Below are 22,673 nucleotides of genomic sequence, written 5' to 3'. Positions count from 1 at the left end.
CCTCCCCTCATTATCCTCATCTGAGAGCCCCTCAGTCCCCTGGAGTGGGGAAGCTGATCTGTGAGCAAAGTACCCTCTTCTCTTTGGCCATTGAGTAAAACCTTTCTTTATCCCCTTCACTCATTTCTCGAACAATGATTTTTCCATGGGATTAGCTTCTGGACCTGAGTTTGGTAAAGTACAGACTACTGGAATTTGTTCTTCTTTGCTTCCATTTTTCCCAAATTTTCTGTAGTTACCAAACTATGCTAAACTTTGGAGGAAACTAGAAAATTTTTACTTTAAAAAATCACTTATTTCAAAGTTCTAGCAATGGCTACTTTTACATAATAATGACATTTTGTTTTATTTACATGACTCTTTCTATGGTTTGGATAAAGAAAGATATAATAATGAAGAAAATATATAAAACTATCATGGAATCAGACATGGTGGCACATGGCTGTAATCCCAGCACTCAGGAGGCTGAGGCAGGAGAATCACAAGTTCAAGGATAGTCTGGACTAAATAGCAAGATCCTTCCTTAAAAACCAAAACATAAAACCTGTCATGGGAGATTATAAAAGCAATATAACACACTTATTTGTATTTGGGGAATGGAAGATATCAAAACCAAGGAGAACTGCTATTTTTTTCAAAAACCCTATCTAGATAACCTAGATCAAGGGACCACTTTGGGGTCTCCTAAAACTTCAGTTTCAGCAAAAGAAGTTGGAAGCAATCAGAGCTACCTGAGGTCTAATGTAGGGGTCTTCTGTGCTCTCTCCTACCCTCTCCTGTCAGATACATACTTTGTTCACCCACCCATCTCCATTCTGCCTCTTCATCAGCTCAAAGAAAGAGGAAGGAAAAGGACGGTTTAGTTTAATGCCCAGTTTCCACACCTAGCAACAGTATATTCTCCAAGGGAGGATGCATCCTGTAAACAGAAATGGATTTATGACTTTTTAGAGAAAATACTCCTTTCAGATAAAAATTCTTAGAAAACTATCACCAGCTTCAATTATTCCCCTCAGAAAGAATACATGCACCAGTTAACTATTAATAATTAAACATGAAAGAGAAAAACGATAGGAACTTGGCATTGATAACCATTGTTTTCCACATGGGCCTAGTAAAGCTTGATTTAGACTGCATAATGCCTTTCTTTTTCAACTCTACTATTAAATACACAAACAACAAGCAAAGAAAAGCTTCAACTGCCACTTTTCCTGTGGCACATGTATTATGGGAAGTGCATTCAACATGAAGAAAAGTCAAAATGAGTATGTATCAGCGCAATTTTGTAGCTCACAGTATGAGCTTTGGACCAGATAGATTGTCACAGTCAAAATTGCTGATCTGCCATTTATTAGCAGTGTGACCTTGGGGAAAGTACACATCATGGGTTCCTCATGTATAAAATAAAGATAGCTTTTTGTCTACAATAAAGAAAAAAGATGGAGTCAGAGTCCCCTTCACTTCTGCAAACCATGAATGGAAGCAGAATCCCGTCTTTGAACCTAGAAAAAAAAAAAATCACACCATTTCTGAAGTTCCAAAAAATCCTGAGATTTAGAGAGTTAAGTGACATCCTAACACTCTCTAAAATCTTTTGTATTGGGAATCTATTTTCCCAATTATACTAAATTCTCATGAATCTTGCAAAGGAATAGAATTCAGAAAAATTCATGCCCTAAAAGAACAATCAGGAGAAATTCACGTAATTCCAGAAAAAGGAACACAAGTCTTAAAAATATCTGAGCATTGTCAATGACATTTACTCAAGCAAAAATGCCAGGTGTGTTTGTGTTATCAAAGAGATTTCTGGTTTGTGACATGAAAAGGTTTGCTGAAAGCATAAATGAGCCTACAAAAGCATGAAAATTGTTTTTAAAAAACTCAATATATTCCCCGCTACAAGAAACCATGTGGGCAAGGAGAAGGAATGGGATTCACACAGCACCCGGGGCTAATGATAGAAATAAAAGCAAGTTGGAGACTTACATTGGAGAAAGGAGGTTGGCAGACAGATGAGATGAAAGGAGTTTGAGGTGAGTCTTGTCCAGAGGGACAGCAGATGATGCTGAATATGCAGTGAGACAGCAGCAGTACTAATGCAAACAAGTCCAGTAACGGCATGGTCAATGGCCTGACGGATTCAACACAAAGTAGAATCTCTGGTTTTATGTATGTGCACCCAAGCAGAAGTGCACATAATAAGATCATTTTTACTCACCAGAATCCTGTGTTTATTTGTGCTAGTTGTTAAGATATAAAAGCGAGGACTCCTTCCCGTCCTGTGACTGCCCCAATTTGGATAGAACTTTTTGATTAATATTCAAGGGAGAAAGAATATAAAGTGCAAGCAGGATTGCAAAGCTGGTAAAAGAGCACACATGTCAAACTCTGACCCTGCAAGTCTTCTTTAAAGCCTAGATGGGACTTGATTCCCTGTGGAAACAGGTGTGGGAGAAATGCCACCTTTAGGATGCATATGAGGGACACAGAAACAGCAACTCAGAGGCAGAGGGAGCTGCACACAGAATACCAGTTGATGCTCAGTTACCAAGATAAAAGGGTGGCAACATAAGGTAAGAATGCAATGTGTTCAGAGATCACAGATTCCACAGGAACCAGGAAGTCATTGTCACATGACTAAGGGTGGCCTTGGGCAATAATGCATCCCAGTGACTGACTTTGTTCTATGAAATCCTTAGAGGACACCAGAGTGCAGGAGTACTTCCAAGAAAGTTTACTTCTTTTGTGCAGGGGGAGAGAGGAGCTATTGAAACATGGCCTTGCTCTGTAGCCCATGAGGCTGGCCTCAAACTCTAGATCCTCTTCCTTCAGTATCCTGAGTGCTGTGGGATTGTGGATGTGTGCCATCACATCTGGCTAAGAAAAATGACTAACTCTTAGAACTAACAAACCTGAATGGAAGATAGTAACTGAAACAGTAAGGACTTGATGGAATGGTTGTTTCCTCCAGGCAGTGAATCTCAGTGGGCAGCTCAAACAAGGCAGACAAGCAGCACAGTGGATGAACTCTCCAACCAGGAAGCTAACCTGTCCAGGCTTGTATCCCCGCTTGTGGAATACTAGGTCAAATTCTGGACTTGTTCTCTCTACTCATGCATCCATCCTGAATTTCCCCTATCCAGAAGCTCTTGGCTATGGATCACTCAACAGATCTTCTTCCCAAGTAAGAAAACACTGAAGTTCTCTGTAGCAACAACAAAAGTATATACTGCCTCCATCTCAGCACATTAGAAAACACATTTTTACTGTGATCTTTGTGTGACTTTCTTTCCATTCACTGTTCTAACCTCACTGAGCTAGTGGCTTAGAGCACTTTCCTAACAGTCTGTTTCTCTGTCTTTCCTCCTGTATTTCCAAACTCCTCCCCTAAGAGTGACTTTTCAAGGTCATACACCATAGTATATGGTATATAGCAGGATAGTAGACAAATCCTGCTTCCAGAACCCAGAGAACTGAGACCTTGATCCAAATCTGCCTCTTAAATAGCATGGCTTGGTACAGTCACAAACTTTTCTAGGACTAGCCAGGCACCACTGGCTCATATCTATAATCCTACCTACTTGGGAGGCTGAGATTGGGAGGATCATATTTCGAGACCAGTGGAGCAGGAAGTTTGCAAGACCCCATCTCAACCAATACGTGGGCAAGGTGGCCCACACCTATCATCCCAAGCTATGTGGGAGGTTGGGATCAGGAAGATAACAGTTCCAGGCCAATTCAGGCAAAAGAATTTGTGAGACACCATCTCAACAGAAAAAACCTGGGTGTGGTGACATGCACCTGTCATCCCAGCTAGGACAAGAAGTGTAAAACAAGAGGAATGGTCCAGGCTGGCCTGGGCAAAAATTGAGACATTATCTCCAAAACAACCAAAGCAAAAATGGGTGGTGGCATGACTCAAGTCATCGAGTGACTGCCTACCAAGCACAAAGCCCTGAATTCAAACCCCAGCATCACAAACAAAACAAAATCCTTCTAGCCTCAGCTTCCTTCCATGTAACATTTCCGAGATTTGTTTCTAGCCTTAAAGATAACTTCTTAATTTATAAAGTTCTTCATCATAGGATCTTCCTGATTAGTCAAACAGGCCAAAAAGGAATCTATACCATCAACCAGACATGGTGGCACAGTTTATAATCCCAGCAGAAGCAGGAGGATCATAAGTACGAGGCTATCGTGGACAAAGTTAGTGAGACCCCTATCTCAAAAACAAAAGGGGTGGTGGGTATGGCTCAAGTGTAGAGCACTTGCTAGCATACACAATGCTCTGGGTTCAATGGTTCAATTCCCAGTACCCAAAACAAACAAACAGAAAACCCAGAATATCTACCATGAATTAACATCTCACTCTGCCAGGCATTATTCTTGTCAATCAACTGCACTCAGCTGAGACTTCCCAGAGGCTCATAAGAAAGTGAGGGCTCCCTGGCAGTAATTTAACTCAAACACCTTCTATCTGTTGAGCCCAAGAAGCAATACTAATGGCCTCACACCTCACCTCTCACATTTATAGGTATTAAAACTCTTAGTAAAGATGTGCACAAAAGCACAGGAGAATAAACAGCTGCAAGAACAAGGGGACCAGACTGAACTAAGTATTATCCCGAGAAAAACGTTCTTCCTTGAGTAACGCAGAATAAAATAGAATTCCAGGAGATGCAATGTTTGTCAGCATTAGAGATGTTCTCCACATAAAACTGAAGCAAGCCTTAAGTACCTCCAGCCCCAGGTGCGAGAACCCAAGTCTCAGGACTCCTGGACACATCTGGGCTTTAAAGGAACTGGCCCATGGTTAAGTCTTGAACAGATTAGAGAAGCAATTCTCGCACTGGCGACAGTTTAAGGAAAAGATATCTAAGGTTTCTCACAGCCTAACAACCTAGAAATTTACTGAGGAGCTGCCTTAGGTGGCAAGCCTATGGTTCCAGCTACTTGGGAGGCCAAGACAGGAAGATCGCTGTTCCACACCTGCCTGAGCAAAGGTAGTGTGAGACCCTACCTGAAAAGCAAACTAAAAGCAAAAGGACTAGGGGTTAGGAAGAGAGAGCACGCTCACAGTAACAGTAAAATACACAAACTGTAAATGCAAACGAATTGGAGAGAGAAAAGATCTAGTACCATGTTGGGCTTGAGGTTAGCCCTGCTGGGAAAATGGATGAGGCAGATGATATGCAGAAAGAGAAGAGAGGTGTTAAGATGGGCACATGCAGGGATGAGTAAACAAAGTCCTCGGGGAATAATAAGAGCGTGCTCTACAGAAAGCAGAGCAGTGCCTGGTTGGCAACACAGCTTCTCTAGGCCATAAAATACTTCATTCTGTGGCAGGTGCCTTGAGTGCTAAGCAGCTTCACCTGCCTCCTTCTTTCTCAATTCAGCCTGAAAACATCAACACTGACGACCTATGCTCTGTCATTAACTAATCTTCTCAGAACCAGTAACAGAGCTGTATCCAATGTACTGCATGCTCAAATGCTGTTCTTTTTTTAGATTACAGATTTCTGCATTCTGATTATGTTGTGAGGATTTTATCACAACCTATCAGACGTTTTGAAATGAACAGGTTTAGTGCCTCATTATAAAACCCAAGTGCTTTTCTTTATCCATAGTGAGCTTTTCAACCCCCTTTCCCTTTCAAGTCTAAGGAACACTGGCTCAGATGCCTTGCCATTGAGAGAAGTATTTTTTTGAGCTCACATCACTGCATATAAACTATAGACTGGTGGGCTTGCCTGGCTTCATACACTTTGCTCATGACAACAGATGTCTCCAACATAGCTTTCTACTTACTCTCCCTCAACACACAGTGTGGAGCCATACTCCCTCATCGGAGTGACAGCCACGAGGGATTCAGCTAACTTGGCCTGTTCTTGAAAGTTTGATGGCACTGTCAGTCACCTTCAGAGGCAACACGACCACGTAAGGCAAAAATGAGCAAATTATCCCAGCAACTGAAGATTCTCCGAGCTGAGGATATTAAAATGTCTTACGCTTCCTGTCATAACATACAAGTGGTGAAAGACACATTTTTCCTGAGAAAATATTATTCCTAATACATAGTTCAAAAACAGACATTAACACATATTAACATAACCAGTGGTTAATGGTTAAAAAAACATTAATATATATTCTCCTAAGTAAATTTCCATTGCAACATAGGTAAGGAGGTTTAGAGGAAATGAAAAATCTGTTCTTACTAAATAAGCCAACCCAACCACCTTATTTAAACTCTGCTCAAAATCTTCCTCCCTAATCCTGCCATCAGCAAGGACAGCCTCAATATCCAAACCCATCAATACTCTCTGCCTTCTTGTCTCTACTCACATCCAACCACCTTCTGCTCCACTCCAACCGAGCCACATACCACCCAGCCAAACTGTCCAACCCTCAACTGCAATACAACTTCCTTGTTGAAATCCCTTTCACTGTGATCAACCGTTTGGGCCTCAGCAATTTAACTTTATGTCCATTCTTACTCAGCTTCCTTTCTAAAGAATACCATTTTCATAAAGCACTTTCTATCACACTGTTACTAAATGTTCTAAACTTACCTTAATTACCCTCTTTTCCTTCTACAGCTGCCCAATCCCAGCCTTCAGTGATGTCTGCTGTAGCTCTGCCTATGTCTACATACTTTCTTCAGTATGTCTACATACTGAGGCAGACACACACATAGAAGAAGAAAGTCACACACATGCAGGTAGTGGAACTCCCGAGTTCAAACTGCAAATGAGTTCTCAGCAATGCTGGGCAATCCCACCACTTTGAAATCTCACCCTTTCTGACATCCACACCATCCCCACATCCTCACACGACTGTGCCACCACAAAGAGACGTGGAAGCCATCGCTCACAGCAACTTCCCATTATCAGGCTGACTTACATCTATACCAACATTTGCCTTCTTCCCTCCTGCTGCATTCTGTTCCTTCTCTTTGAAAGCTAAGAAATCCATTTGGACTTGAGACCCCACTCCATCCTACATTCTCTGGCACACACTGACCACCTTATGTAACTCCTCTTTTACAACCAGATCTTTATAATCAGCCCTCAAATTACATCCTGCTTTAAAGCACTCCAACTCAATCTCACAGGTCTCTAGCTACTGCCCTAGCCACAATGGTTCAAGTGTTTGATGTCCCCACTGCCGAGAAACTAATACAGAAACCTTAACGTGACAGAGGTCAATATGGGAAGGGGATCAGAAACCAGTGAAAAGGTCAGTTAGAGACGAATCAACTTGGGTTGTAACACATTTGTACATGGAAGCAATGCTAGGAATCTCTCTGTATAGCTATCCTTAACTCAACTAGCAAAAACGCTTTGTCTTTCTTATTATTGCTTATGTCTTCTCTTCAACAAAATTAGAGCTAAGGGCAGAACAGGTTCTGCCTGGAAGCAAGGGAAGGTGGCTGGGGGGGAGGGGGAGGAGGTAGGAGGCAGGGGGGAGGAATGGCCCAAACAATGTATGCACGTGTGAATAAATGAATAAAAAAAATTTTTTTAAACTGAGCTTGTAATCGAAGTTGGCTCAGTCAGAGAGAATTTTGAGACTGTGAAAGAGGAGGTCCAGAAAGACTTTATTTCCTACTTAAAGCTGGAAGGATGTGGACAAGGTCCAGCAGTTGCCTTGCCAGCATGGAATAGACAGAGCTTATCTGAAAATGGGGACCACGAGGAAGAAGTGGAATTCAGATACAGAGGCCAGTCCTGATCACATTGATTAACCCCTGTAGTCAAGCTGTACCTCCAAGTCTTTCAGTTAAATGAGCCAGCAGATTCTCCTTTTGGTATAACCCAGTTGGAAACCAGGAGTACTTTTCAATTGCCACAATACAAGAATTGTGAGCTTTCATAGAGACATCAGGATTTGGGGCCTGAGCTAAGTAATGGAGCTCTAGTAGGAGCTCCTGCTACATCGGTTTCATTGTAGTTCATATCACTCTCTGCTGTCTTCTTACTCTGGGTCAACCACTTCATTTGAAACCAGACACAGAACTTTGTCTGAAACACAAGGGCTGAGACTGGAGGACAGAGAATTCTTACAAGAAAATCAGGATGCTGCTACCAACAGGGAAAATATATTCTGGGCAGCCAAAAAGCCATAAACATATGCTACGGCAACTCACTCAAATACCTGTAAAACACACACAGGAAAAGTAAAACGTGGCTGCTGGCTGAAGGTAGTTTGTCAACCTCCAGTTACAATCTTCCTTGTTTCCAAGGTGATCCCATCCAAGAGTGAGACTTCATCCACCATTGCTGCACCAAAACTGCTACTTTTTTTTTTAACTCTGACTCACAAATTCAACTGCCTGCTCAACGGCTCCACTTGGCTGCGTCAACCTCACCTCAAATTCAATCTGTCCAAAATAAAATTCATGCTCTTCCCACCTCCAACCCCTCTCCTACCCAAATTGGCATCTTCAAGTCCACATTGCAGGAAGAGAGAAGTTCAGCATCAAATCCCTCTAGAAAAGCAGTTCTAAATGGGGAACCACAAAACGCAACCCTAACCTTGTAGGTACTACAAGTTTCCAGAAAAGTATTTAAAGGCCTCCGACAAGAAAACTGGAAACTGTGAACAGAATTTAACAATGCAAATAACTACTTCTCTTATAAACAAGTGGAAACTATTAAGAAACTCTTCTGTGATTATTAGCTAAGGCTTCAGCTTGGCTCCTTCTCGGCTGGGAGTGTGGCTCAGTGGTACAGTGCTAAGCACACACAAGGCCCTGGATCTTATCCCCAGCACCACAAAAAAAGGAAGGTCAAGTGGGAGTTTATATCACCGTAAGTATACAAATATTTATTCCAAAGACAGCTATTTTTCTACCCTTCTACCTATGTGACTCAGGTAATTGTTTTAAAAGAAAAACAAATCTTTCAGGAAGCAAACTGTAAGACTTCAGTGATATTCTTTTGTTACTTTAAATATTCAAGAAAGATATTTGGTATTTTAATTCATGTAAATTTGCAATTTCCACTTTCTATTTCTTCCCAATTTATTTCTAAGATGCATAGAAAAAGTTTCAGAACAAATATAAAAGAGATTTACTTATTGGCTTGTTACCATAGCCATTGTTTTCCAGCAAAGATTATCTGATTAGACCCTGACAACCACCTGCAATATTGGGCAGATATTACCATATTCTGGCAGAACTATAAAACCACTAATTGTAAAATGTACCATTATTATATGCACCACTCTATTAGAGAGAAAATCATCACTAGTTAAACCATAACACAAATGCACTGTAAAATACATCTTATTTTCAAATATGTTAAAGTGTAAAATAAACAAAAATATATGCTTTAGAATCTGTGAAAAATACTATCAGAAGCCTCACTTCACAGAGGATTACCCAATGTTAAAGATAGTAAATTCAAGAACGGACATAAATCTGTGGATTTGTTTCCTAATCCTTTTCCCTCCATCTAGCTCCTGGGTCTGGATGGGCTCTAGAGTGCCTTCTGAGCACCACTTTTTTATACATAGGTGAAAAAGAAATCATAAATGAGTCAATTCAATAAATGCCTTTTAACTGACATGGGTTCTAACACTGAGAATAATTTAGAACTTGACTTTTCTCTAACTCCTAGGAGCCTAGGAATACGCTGGCATAAATAGTATGCCAGTTGTGTAAGAAAATGAATGTCATTCATTTCGGCGCTAACTCAAGAGGGGACAGGTTGACACAAAAATTTTTATTATTGACCTTAAATGTGACTCACAAGATGGCTTTTACTTATGAAGTGTTATTACTGAACTTTTAGTCAAGCTAAAAGTTTCTTTTGTAATATCCTATGCCCATTTAATGATATTTTTTGTTTCTTTGTTTCAAAAATATTCATTGGGGAAGGTGCCTTTTATGCTTAATTATTGCATACACTAATGAAAAGCAAATGTGTAAGCCTGAGAGCTCCAATCGCCCTGTGCAGGAGGCCTTTTGATTTCAACATCTAACATTCATCAAAAAGAAAATTTGCTGAAAAAGCCAAGAAATCTATTGTATGTGATCTGAATAAGACAGGTAGGCTTGATTCATGACAAGATTCTTTTTATTTAACTCTAATTGGCTTACACTTTGTATTCTCCACAGCATATAAAGCAGTGTTTTAAAGAGACGCTGCGTAGTAAGTGCACATGAGATATACAGTAATGAAAATAGCATTCCTTCCTCAGTTTTCACGAATGTTCCCTCCATCTAGCCCTGTGCTGGCTCTGGAGGAGAACGTCTATCAAATTTTTAGTGGTGCCTACTATGGGTCTGCATTTGTGTCAAAGCCACATCAAATTTAATACTTTTAAGTCCTCAAAGGGCTGACAGTCTAATTAATGAGCACAAACACAAAAGATATACAGGTGGTTGATTACCTTTAAGTACTCTTAGTAACTTAAAATGTTTTAACATCATGCTGTACAACACTGAATGTAGAATTAGACCACCTATTTTGGTCAGTTACTGGAGATGACCTTGGGCAAGTCAGATCTCTGACCTGTTTTCTTTTGTATTGCCTATCTCTCCCTCAGAGCTGCCACAAAAGAAATTAAAGCAAGAGAAAAATCATTTGCCCACCCAAAAGCACTGTTGCCAAGAATACAGCAGGGACTTCCTTTAGTGATCCCTTAAGACGAAGTCACAGGACTCTTTCAAAAATGCAAATCCAATTATTCCATTACCAGTCTTAAAGACTCCTGTTGCTAAAGGATAAATGTTCACCTGTTTCAACTGGCTCCTTCACCGTCATCTCTGGCTTTCCTTTTTACAGACAGTAGCAATTCTACAGATGCTCCCGGTCACGTTCTCCCCCACAAGTCTTTGCCCCTGCATTGTTGATGGAGTTTCTGGCTGTGATTATCCTACTATACCCAGGACTCCACAGACTGCTATTAAAGCACTTTCCACATTGTAATGAGACTGTGAGCTTCTGCAGGGCAAGGAAGGCCAATGCCTTATTCTTATCAGTAGCCCCTATACCAGGTACAAGGTCCAACCTACAATAGCCCAATAAATTTGAGTGACATGCAACAAATGAAAGTAGCCACACACCCAACAGCAATGGGAAGATTATAAAGTACTCTGAGATATCCGGATTTGGGGGCACATACAAATGGACATCATCACTGACAATGGTAGCAACCTCTTAGAACACTAAAAATAAATTTACAGAAATTCTGGGATTTACCACCAAGAGACCAGTTAAAAACAGTGATGCACAGAGCAGAAAATGGATGGATGACTGACTACATACATGCATGTAGACATACATGCATATTTTTAGCAAGTAACTTCTATTGTTGATTTCTAAATGACTCCCTGGTTTGGGGAAAAGAAATGCACACATACAATGTATTCTGAAGCCAGTATCAAAATATCCCAGACCAACCTGACTAGCTTCCTTATCAAAATAGAACCAGTAACACACTGATACACAAATACATCCTTTAAAACAACCAGAAAGATGCCCAGGTAATACCTCATGTGAAAATTTTTCTTTTAGAACCAAGTGCTAGCTAGCAACAGTAAAGCTTTCCCTGAGGAGCTGTTAAGTGCTTTTCTTTCTGAAAATCATACCGTATTACATACTAGGAATAGGAAAGAGGATGCATGACCCATCTCCCATAAATACTTATACCTGGATACCCATGAGTCTCCAAATTCTTATTTCAGGGATGGTGAAGACTCTGTCTGAACATTTATGACAGGATTCACTTGATTTTTTCATGTAACAGCAACCATTTACCCTACCAACCCCTTGCTTCCTGCACAGCAGGGAGCTTGAGCAGGTTGAACATCTCAGTTAATCCTTACATTAATAATCAAACCTACCACAAAAGCTTAGCCTCTCATTTTATACCAAAGAAATTGGAAAGCCAAATGACTATGATGTCATCTCTTGCCAGTTACATGGTTTCTACTCTGGAAAAACTGGTAACTCTCAAGCTCACTCTCCGTAACACACACTTCCACCCAAACTATACATCTTTTCCAGTAAGTATGGAGCAGAAACAACTTTATTGTCTATGCTTAATGCCTTTTCTGTGTATCCCAGCCAAAATGTGTTCTGTCTCCCGTGAGTGTGTCCCACCCACCCATCCTTCCATCCCCTTTTAGGTACCCAAGGTATGCCAGGCTCTGAGCTGAGGGTACAAAACGCACAAGTCACAGTCTCATTCTTCATGTTTTCAGTCTAGACATGTGAGCAAATGGTCATGTGTGAGAGTAAGATACACGTGGCACAATCAGCACACATCAGCTCTGCCTTGAGTGAGCTGATTCTCACAAAGGACTTCAAGGAGGTGAAGACCCCTAACTGAGCCTGTGGGATGAAGGACGAGAATTACTTTCAGGGCTTCTGAACAGTATCATCCGCCATGGGAAGACAAAGTTGAGAAGGAGGAACAGAGAAAGCCAGTTGGCTGGGGAAGCAAAGATGAACAACCCCAATCCTCCATGCCTGCCTGATCACACACTCAAGACAGCATCCTACCCTACTAGAGAGGCAAGGCAGGGCCTGGGGCAAGTGCCCAAGAACTCACCAGGAGAGCCTGGCCACTTCTTTCTGTTGGAATTGATAACCCTCCGGTGCCGAACACAGACACACAAGAGACAGAAAATCCGATAAGGCAATTTCTCTTGATCAGAGGGTGCAAGCACATGCTTCCTCCTGCTAAGCAAGCACGCAGGTGCAAAATGGCTGACAGTGGCTTCTCCTTATATTCCTGATGCAGTCGTACCTGCCCCTCGCCTGGGATTTGTTCAGGTCAAAGTTCACAGTCTTTCCCGATTGGCTAAAAGACTTGGGGGATGAGTTAAGGCATGCAGTTTGGCAGGCAATGGAGCTGTACAGGAATCTAGAAGAAGCAGCAAGGACCCTTTAAACATGCAAGTCACCTAAGACAGCAACCTGAGGAATTTTTAAGTAATCTAAGAGGGTAACAAATACTCTGATAGAAAAGATCATTTTCTTACACTTCCCAGCATGATCTCCAAGTCTCCTCGGCACCCCCATTTCACTACAGCCCTATGGACTCTGATAACTAGTCTCTGGTCAAATTAATTATAACTCCAAGACCCTGAGTTGAGGAGAAGACAGTGTTCCCTCAAGAATTCTTCATCCCCAGGGGAAGCAAAGAAAACAAAATGCTACTGAGCTGGGAAAGGGAGTAGGAGAACTGATCTTAGGCAGATGGCTTTAAAGGGAAATAGAACAGAGATCATATCACATGCAGCTTCAATATCTGCCTAAACACCAGGGCACAATGCAGTCTGGCAGGGTCCTTATCCTTCCTGGGCATTTAAAGCTGCAGTCCTCATGCTTCCAGAAGTCTGTCTGCTCTGATTCATGGATTTCTACCTCCTCTTTAAAAGAAAAAAAAATCCTCTTTATGTTCTTTACTTTTAATTAAGGCATATTTAAAATAACTGCTACGACAATTTCTTGACACCCTATATAATAATTAATTAGACACATCCTGATGTCCTACACAGAGTGAAAAATCACGAGGTCAAGTACTTGCCCCTCATAAAGACAAAAATAACAGCAAAAGGACAGTGTGTTCCAATAGGAATTCAATCTCCACCTATCGGAAACTTGGCCAGACCACACATAAAATACTGGGACACTTCAAAATTTGTTATTCATATATACACATAATATTGCCAGATTCAATGATATTATTCATACAGCAATAAGTCTTTGTATTAATTTTAGAACAAAACAAAGCCATTGCTTTCTTCTCCCCTTGTACCCAAACCAATTGAAGTTTTGGTTACCATTAAGTTGAGCGATATTCTCAAGGAGAAAGTGACTTTAAAGTCAGATTTTAAAATGAAAAGATTTAGAAGTATCTTAAAGTTCTAGAAAATCACAATGAGCTAAGGAATCAAAAGACTGCAATCAAGAATCCTAAGATTACTATTGATTCTGTTTCCTCTTCTGTAAAATGGAGATATAAAGAAGGATGACAGAGTAGGAGGAAGAGAAGACAAAAGATTAATTAGATATATAAGGCCTTTTCCTGCTCAAAAACAATGGATTCTATGAAATATACAAAACAGATCTTTTCTAGAAAGGGACAAATTCCCCATTCCAATTTAAAAATAAAAGCTTTAAAAATCAAAGAAAAAGAGGACAATAAATTTGCTTCAATCATCTTAGCATAAGACTAAGCTCCTATTTTATGCAAACATCAGTTTATGAAATAAAAATGACCGAGGGATACAAAGTATTTTATAGAGATGCCTAAATGTACCTCCCAAGCAACCTTTATACTCAGTTGTATATATTCTAATGTAAAAGACAAACAAGGATAATTTGGCATGTGCTATTATTTCCCATTATCTCTACTTAATTTAAGAAAGTAACATAGTCACCATTAATATGCTTAGTGGTAGACAACAGATGAGCACAGAAGGGAAACAACACAAGGTTACTCTTGGACCCCAAGAAAGAGTCTAAGAAATGCCCTATTTCCAACCAAAGGATGAAATGGTCAACCATATCACTGAGTTAAAGAGAAAGCAAAGAGTGGAAAAGACAGAATAAAACTAATGGTAAAGACAGAAAAAATACAGTCATTCCAGCATATCTGAATTGACAGAAAAATTATACACATGGGAAAAAAAGATTGAAATATAAAAGACAGTAAAGGCAAATGAGAGGAAAACACATCAACTGAAAAAAAATTTTTTTTTGAAAGCACCCAGTGCTTGCTAAGCAGGTGTTCTACCACTTGGGCTACACCTAGCTCTTTTCTGCTTTTACAACAGACCCTTGGTATGCACAGGTGTGGCTCCAAGGAGAACACCTCTGAGAAGAACACACGTATGGTCAGGATACACCAAGTTCAGTGCTGTACTGTGGATTCTTGGTTCATTCTTTCCATTACACTGCCTAAGGCCCACTAAAGACATGCTGCCTTTGAACAAATCTCAAATTTGCACTTGATTATTTCAATTAAGCACATTCACTTTTACTTTGCTTTTGGGTACCATGTACTTTTGGGAGGGAGATTTTCACAAAATTAAGGGCAGGGAAACACATGACTTAAATACAACTGACAATATCTCGGAACAGACTGAGAGCTTTTCTGCATCATCTGAGCTGCATTACGCACCTAAAACGTTTTTGTAATTTTTTTATTGTTTATCATTTTTTTTTTTACTGTTCTTGGTCAAAATGCATGTAATAAGTCTACAAATAAGTTGGGCTTACTGTAGTTTGTTTTTGCGATTGGGTCTCATGCTTTTTCCTGGGCCAGGCTCTGTGATCCTCCTCCTCACACCTCCTTTGTAGCTGGGGCAACAGGCATGCACCACCATGCCCAGCTTATTGGTTGAAATGGGGTCTTGCTAAGTTTTTATCCAGACTGGCCTGGAACCACCACAATCCTCCTGATTTCTACTTCCTGGGCAGCTGAGATTACAGGCCTGAGCCACCACACGCCACCCTGTGCCAAGCATTCTTCTGTGTAGGGGGCAGGTGCTGTAGGAGCTCAGGTCCAGTGACAATCACCACATTGGAACTGTCCTCTCTCCAGTCTTCAGGAAGGCTGGTGGTAAACCTCATCATCTTATCTTTATCTTCACTGAGGACCATTTATCCTCAGCAGACGCTCAACCCTGGGTTGTTGACACTTGCCTCAAGCACCCAAGACCAGAAATCTAAAACAATCTCCATGAAAAAGAAACTAGATCTAACCTATCTTTGACTCATTTCCCCACCTCAGTCTTCAGCATTACATCAACAAAAAACTCATCCACCAACTCATTTACAGAACGAAAATATGTAATGAGGAATAAATATTTACAAGTATTAGTAAGTATAAATAATTCATATTTACCATATTTGGGCAAAAAAAGAAATACATTGACATATGCCTGAGCCCTCTAAGGAATACACTTCATCTTCCGGAAGTCAATTGTTACCACAGGGCCTGTGTCCTCTGCATCTGCTAGTGGCAGAGAGGACTGTATGGAGGAAGGAAGAACAGATGGACAGACTCCAATTAATGTGAAACCCTTCATATTTCACTATCAAATACAGCCCTGGCAACTACTCCAGAAGTTACTCAGCTCATCTTACAGATGAAGAAACTAGGGGTCAGAAAGGGTGAGTCTATCAGGAATAGAAAAATGTAGACTCCAAGTGCTAAGAGGTTCAGAAAGACTTGGGAGCACTTCCTAAAATCAATAGCTTATCTCCACATGCCTTTGGGGCTGTGCTCCAACTACAGTGCTTTTCTTTTCTCCTACCACACTAACTACTAATTACCACCAAGCACAGAGGGCATTTTTCTCTAGAAACTCAGACTCAACAAAAACGAACTGAGTAACTTCTACGGGTAGCACTGTAAAGACTTCAACATTAATTAGAAAAAGATCCTGCTATCCAACAGCCTGTTGTCCACTTGGGAAGACATGGCAATGTCCAAGCAATGGCACCATCATCATGCAATTGTGCAAGCCTGACAACTAGGAACCATCTCTTTCTCACCCCATACTTCTAGTCCATCACCCATATCCAGTTTTATCACCTCTTTCTCTTTCTACCCAGTTGTCTCCATCATTAACATTCAGGTCAGGCTATCACCATTTGTTCATACACTAATAGAGGCATTTCTAAATAGTCTATCCATGTCTCCTTTTGAGTTCCCTCCAAACAATTCGTCCATTCTCTTTACTGCAACCAAAGTGAACTTTTCAATCAGATCACTTCATATTCATGTTCAGAAACCTTGTAACTCTTGGAGACGACTTTCATATCCACTAACCCCCACTTCCAGCCACAGGAGCCTTCGTCTGTCCCTCACTCATACCAAAGTCCCTCCACCACAAGGCCTTTGCACATTCTGTAACCTCTATAATGCTGCCTCTTTTCTCTTTCAGTCCTACTCATCTTTCAAATCTCAGCTTGCCATCACTTTCTGAGGAAAACTGCCCCAATTGCTCTGAGTAGGGCAAATCCCTCGACATGTACCTCCATAGCTGTGTGCATGTGGAAACTGGTTACACACAGTAGGCACTTCTGCTGAATGAGTGAAAAGGTGAAGTTCAATACAAAACAAAATTTAAAAGGCACCCCAAGAAAGACAGAGATAAATGACCCTGCATGATTTAAAACTAGACCTCTTGCCTTTTACAAGAATGCTTTGCAGGGACTTTCTTGGGGTCTCTTCACCCCAGCATAGCACTGGAACACCGCATCCATGTGAGTATGGAGAGGGGACTGAGGCATCTTCATTTGTTCTTCCTTCTCTCCCAGGCTGCCACAGGACATAGACAAGAAGTGGACTCTGCATAGGAGCATGGTCTCGTATGTTTGCTTTGGATAAACGGAGGAGGAGGTACGGGGGTTATTCATAAACTACTGAGCAGTTTGGACCTTCTCGAGTGTGACAACCCCCATGTCACACTGCAGAAGTCTTTCCGGGGTGTAGGTCAGCAACTCTAAATGTCAATGGAAGACTGTCTTCTCAAAATCCTGTATGTTCATGAAATCTGCTCCAACTGATTAATTTCGGCACACCTCATCTATGCTGGGCCTACTTCAAACACAGGAGGTGTTCGTAAGGATATACTTCCTATTAACAAGCATCCAGTTTCTCAGGAATAGCCCCAGCTTCTGGCCCCACTCTCTAGTTGCTCAGAGTCTCTGCACAGCACAGCATGGTGGTCAGGAGCTCCAATTCAAGAGTCACTCACTGATGGACTGTGTGACCTGGGACCAAGGGACAACCTCTCTGACCCTTGCTTTCTTATTCTGTAAAATGAGGCTAAGAAGATCACATAAATAAGAGAAATGAAAGGAGTTCATCACACTACTTACATGCAACTATTAGCTTTTAATATAATTAACATTGCAAGTATTTTATGAAGTAAGGTTCTTATTCCCAGCCTTTGTTTTTTCCCCTCCTCGGAAAAAAGAGCTGCACAGTTGTATCTGCAAGGTAATACTGCCCATGTGTTGCAAGACAGTGTTTGCTGTGTCTCTGCCAGAGCTGCCAGTAGGACCCAACCTCCATACCAGTGACCATCAGGAAGCAGTCATTATTTACACCACTCAGAGGATCCTGTCCTAGTCCTACCACACAATGTACATCTTGTATTTACTCACTGCACTGCAAAATTCAAAATCAAAGCACTATTTACACTTTTTTTTTCTTTTGGCGGTTGGTGAGCAGTAATTTGAAATATCCACCAGACAAGTCCAAATCTGATGTATAAAACCTACACGTGTGTACGGGATAATAGAATCTGATAGGGAAACAGGTTTAGATGGTCACGCCAGGTACTCACAGCCACTAGGCCAGCTGCTCCTTAATAACTCCCAGCAGTTCACACCTGCTCTGGAATCCTCTACAGGAATTAAATGTGATATGAAAACCACATTACCAAGGGAAGTTTTCATAAAAATGTCTTCACATTTTCTTCTCAAGTGCCTCACTTTATCTGGGGAAAACTGTGTGAAAATAAATAAAATTCTAATCTGTATAGGAAGTTTGAGTTACCTGGTCATGACCCAGGGCTCTGCCTGAAAACCAAGTCTGTGCAGATGAAAGGAGTTAAAAATAAAGGAATCCCAAGACAAATCCATGCTAGTGTAGAGTCTCAAGGGGAGTCCAGAGGCTTCTTAGGATGCCACTTTTAGCCAGAAAAATAGGCAGTACCTCTGCTTTCTATATCTGTGGTGTTATAACAACATCCCCAGTCTCAGTGGAAAGAATCAGCCATTGGGAGTCCATGATCTGGGAAGGGTGAGAGCCAGCCTCGCCTGGCGGAGGGCTTTCTCTAATATTTCCTGGGTTCTTCCCATATCAGGGGTACATCAATCTGAAGGTAACCAGCATTCTTTTCAGGTCTAATTTCTGTAGTCTTTACTAGATGCTATAGACATTAACCCACACTGTCTCAGGGAAGAGTAAGGGTGACTTTCTTTCAAGATCAGGAATGAATAAACATTACTCAATCAGCAATCTTCTGCCTCAATGGCCAAATTTATATAAATATCCATCCAGGAAAAAGGACTACTTTCTACACAGAATATCATTTTCAACAATGACGTTATTCATGAACATGACCTGAAGCATTTTCTGGGTGGTTCTTTGCCAGTCAAGAAGAAAAGGGAGAGACATTGCAAGGTTTTCAGGTCAGCCTATGAGATCTGGTGAGACACCAAAAACCCTGCAGAGGACCCACAAAAAACAGCACCACCATTCATGTCTAGGAAGAATAACTGTGTCCTGAAGCCAGACACAGAATAACAGACACAAGAATAACTGTGTCTAGGAAGAATAACTGTGTCCTGAAGCCAGACACAGGCTCTCCCCAAAGAGCCCTAGCTGGCAGAGGCCTAGCTATTTCCTCAGGCTCTGTAACAGGACAGTGTGGAAAACAGACTTCACCATCAGTGCACAATTTTCTGGCTCTTCCAAGAAGGTTTGGTAATTCTTTTAACATTTGTCAAAGAAGGGGCAGAGGTATGGTTTGAATCTTAAATGTCCACCAATGGGCCCAGCACGGTGACACATGTCTGTAATCCCAGCACTCAGGAGGCCAAGGCAGGAGGATGGTAAGTTCAAGGCCCACTCTGAAACTGTGAGTCAAAATAAACCTTTCCTCCTTTAAGCTGTTTATCACAGGTATTTTGTCACAGCAGTAGAAAGCTGACTAACACAGGCAGATAAGGACCAGGAAAGGGAAGACAGCTAGGCTTAACTCCTAAATAATACTCCTGCTCCTGTTCTCTCTCTACACCTCTAATTTTTCATCTGTAAAATTATTATTTTTTCATTTATTTATTTATTTTTGGTGGTACTGGGGTTTGAACTCAGGGTCTCACATTGGGTAGGAAGGTGTTCTATCACTTGAGCCACTCCATCAGCCCTCTTTTGTGATGAGATGGGGTCTTGCAAACTATTTGCCCGGGCTGGCTTTGAACCATGATCCTCCTGATTTCTGCCTCCTGAGTACCTGGGGTTATAGATGTGAGCCACTGGCTCCCGGCTCATCTGTAAACTTAGAATACTCAAAATGATAAGCACCACAGGGGCACTGCACACAGCATCTTGGGGTGGTGCTTTCTTCCTCCCTGTTAAAATCTTTCTTCTTGGCAAAGAAAATTAGTTCCATCTCTTTACCAGCAAGTCTCATAGACAAAGTCACTTGTGAAGGATCTTCCTTATTCAAGGCATTTTATTTTGCTTTTGCATGTGGGGGCTCACACCCAGGGGCTGTGAGTGCTGTACAAGCCTCTATCACCAAACTACACTCCCTAATCCCAAGAGGGACATTTGGCTACTTCCCTATATCACATCCAGGTTCAAATGTCATCTTGAAACCAACTAAAAATAGTTTTAAAAGATACCTCAAAGCATTTCCAAAAAGGTTTTCAGCAATATTTTGATATCTTCCAGAGTGACTGCTTTATAAAAGGAAAACTTCTATACATTAGATTATTTTAAGCTTTCAAGTGGTCTCTTAATGCTACATTGTCTAGACCACATTGTCCATGCTGAAGGATTTTATGACCCTGCATTCCTAACCCAAAACATTACAGGGTATGATCAGGTACCAGTGACAGGTAACCCCTATGACTATTAATTTCAATACTTTTCACAAATGATTCATTTAGCTCTTTTTTTAAAGTAATTAGCACCCCCCAAAATAGCCAAGTGTAGTGGTACACAGCTGTAATCCCAGCTACTTGAAAGGTGGAGATCAGGAAGACTATGGTTCAAGGCCACCCCAGACAAATAGTTATCCAGATTCCATCTCAACGAACAAGCCAGGTACCATCGTACATGCCTGTAGTCCAACCTATGTGGAAGGCACAGGCACAAGGATCTTAGTCAGAGTCTGGTCCTAGGCAAAAACCTGAGACCCAATATGAAAAATAGCTAAAGAAAAATAGGGCACGGCTCAAGTGGTAGAGCATCTTTCCAAGCAAGTGGGAGTCTGAGTTCAAACCCTAGTACTAGGAAAAAAAAAAGGACAGAAAAAGAAAAAAAACTCAAAAGTGAACAAGAACTTGCACAGGTATTTCACAAAAGGCATCCAAATAGCCTATACATACATGCAATCATAATAAGCTCAAATGCTAATGAGGGAAATATAAAGTAACATCATAGTGATAAACCCCTAGACAAACACCAGAATGACTAAAATTAAAATGACTTATCAAGGTAAGTGCTGATAAGAGTATGGAGCAATGGGACTCTAATTCAAACCTCCTGGGAGACAAGTTAAGCATCTACCAGAAGCAGTTGTGGTATGTTCATATAAAGGAATATTACTCAAAAGTGAAAATGAGTAAATTAGCATTGCATAGATGAATCTCACACACAGAATCAAGATAAAGAAGTCTGACATCCAAACCTATGGAGGCAGAGAGCAGACCAGTGGTTAGGAAGAGGCAAGGCTGGGGAGGTGTGAGAGATGTTGGCCAAAAGATCACAAAATTACAATTGCATGGAAGAAGTAGTTTAGGAGATTTATTATACAACATGGGTCAAATCAATGGTCACACTGGAAGACTAGCTGTTCCCATTAAAGTGACACATACTCACATCTTAGAACTCAGGGCTGTACACACCAGAAACCAAACCTACATCCACTAAGAAATGTATACGTGAACGTTCACAGCGTTATTTTGCTGAAACTGTAAACAATGCAAACAGCTATCATAAGTAGTTGTGGTATGTCAATACAAAGGAATATTATTCAACAAGAACTCATGTGGGAGAACCAGGTTAAGGAGATTTACAGTACAATGTGGTCACTCTAGTTAACAACATATTGTATAAATGAAAACTGCCAGAGAGATATGAAGTGTTCTCACACAAATAGAGGTGACGTGATACATGTTAATTAGCTCGATTTAGTCATGTCACAATGTACACACACATCAAAAGATGATGACATACCTGACAAATACAATTTTACTTGCCAATTAAAAATAAATTGAAGCGGCAGACATAAAAGAACACAGAAGTATTAGTGCACTCGCATACATTCTCAAAATCAGCAAAAGTGTGAGAAGTCAGTACGGGGACCTCCGTGGAGAAGAAAGCCACCAAAGGGGTGGCACAGGAAGGTCTCGGCCTGCTTTCTTGCTATGTTACGATTAAGTAGGTACGCCTATTTAATGGAAACTCACTGAACTGCACCCACGTCACTGGTACTTGTTTCTATACATGTTACACTTCAGCAGCATTCTGTCAAAAAAGCAAACTTGTCTAGATGCTGCTTCCTGTGCAGTCACACTGGGGACAATATATGCACTGTCCACAGGTCAGGCCCAGGGAAAAGCACAAGAGCCACCAAGTCACGCTCCATCCATTGGGCCTGCTCCCAGCTCTATCCCATGTCTTGTGCTGGACAACATCTACAAAAATTGCCTGGGTGATTATAAGAATCAAAAGAGGCACTGCAAGGACGTTTTGAAAACCAAACATTGGCATCCCAGCATTTGTTCCTATGGTGTCAACACGCACCACAGCAGGCGGTGGCAAAGAGCAGAGAGAACCTGAGGCGACTTTGGAGAAGTCTGAGGAGCTCTGGGGGTTACTTTCAAGTCTCCACTCTCAATAGCATGGGTTCTTTATGAAATTTCACTTCAACTCAAACAGGAAATGGTCCTATCTCTGCA

General features: G+C 41.1%; 1 protein-coding gene across 5 annotated transcripts in view; it reads right to left on the bottom strand.

Annotated features, from left to right (window-relative positions):
- Stxbp6 (syntaxin binding protein 6) overlaps positions 1–22,673 on the bottom strand; it is a 234,629-nt gene that overhangs the window by 202,018 nt on the left and 9,938 nt on the right. The window contains exon 1 of one of the 5 annotated variants that reach the window (XM_074068247.1): positions 6,570–7,205. The exons of 1 other annotated variant lie outside the window; for it this stretch is intronic. The gene's annotated coding sequence lies outside the window, so the exon portion shown is untranslated. Of the gene's footprint in view, positions 1–1,986; positions 2,128–2,218; positions 2,242–6,569; positions 7,206–22,673 lie in introns of those variants that run through there. 3 more of the 5 variants (XM_074068249.1, XM_074068252.1, XM_074068248.1) reach the window with 3 other exon arrangements.

Source organism: Castor canadensis, chromosome 3, assembly GCF_047511655.1.
Source record: "Castor canadensis chromosome 3, mCasCan1.hap1v2, whole genome shotgun sequence".
In the NCBI taxonomy this organism is placed as follows: domain Eukaryota; kingdom Metazoa; phylum Chordata; class Mammalia; order Rodentia; family Castoridae; genus Castor; species Castor canadensis.
This window is presented reverse-complemented; position numbering and strand designations above follow the sequence as displayed.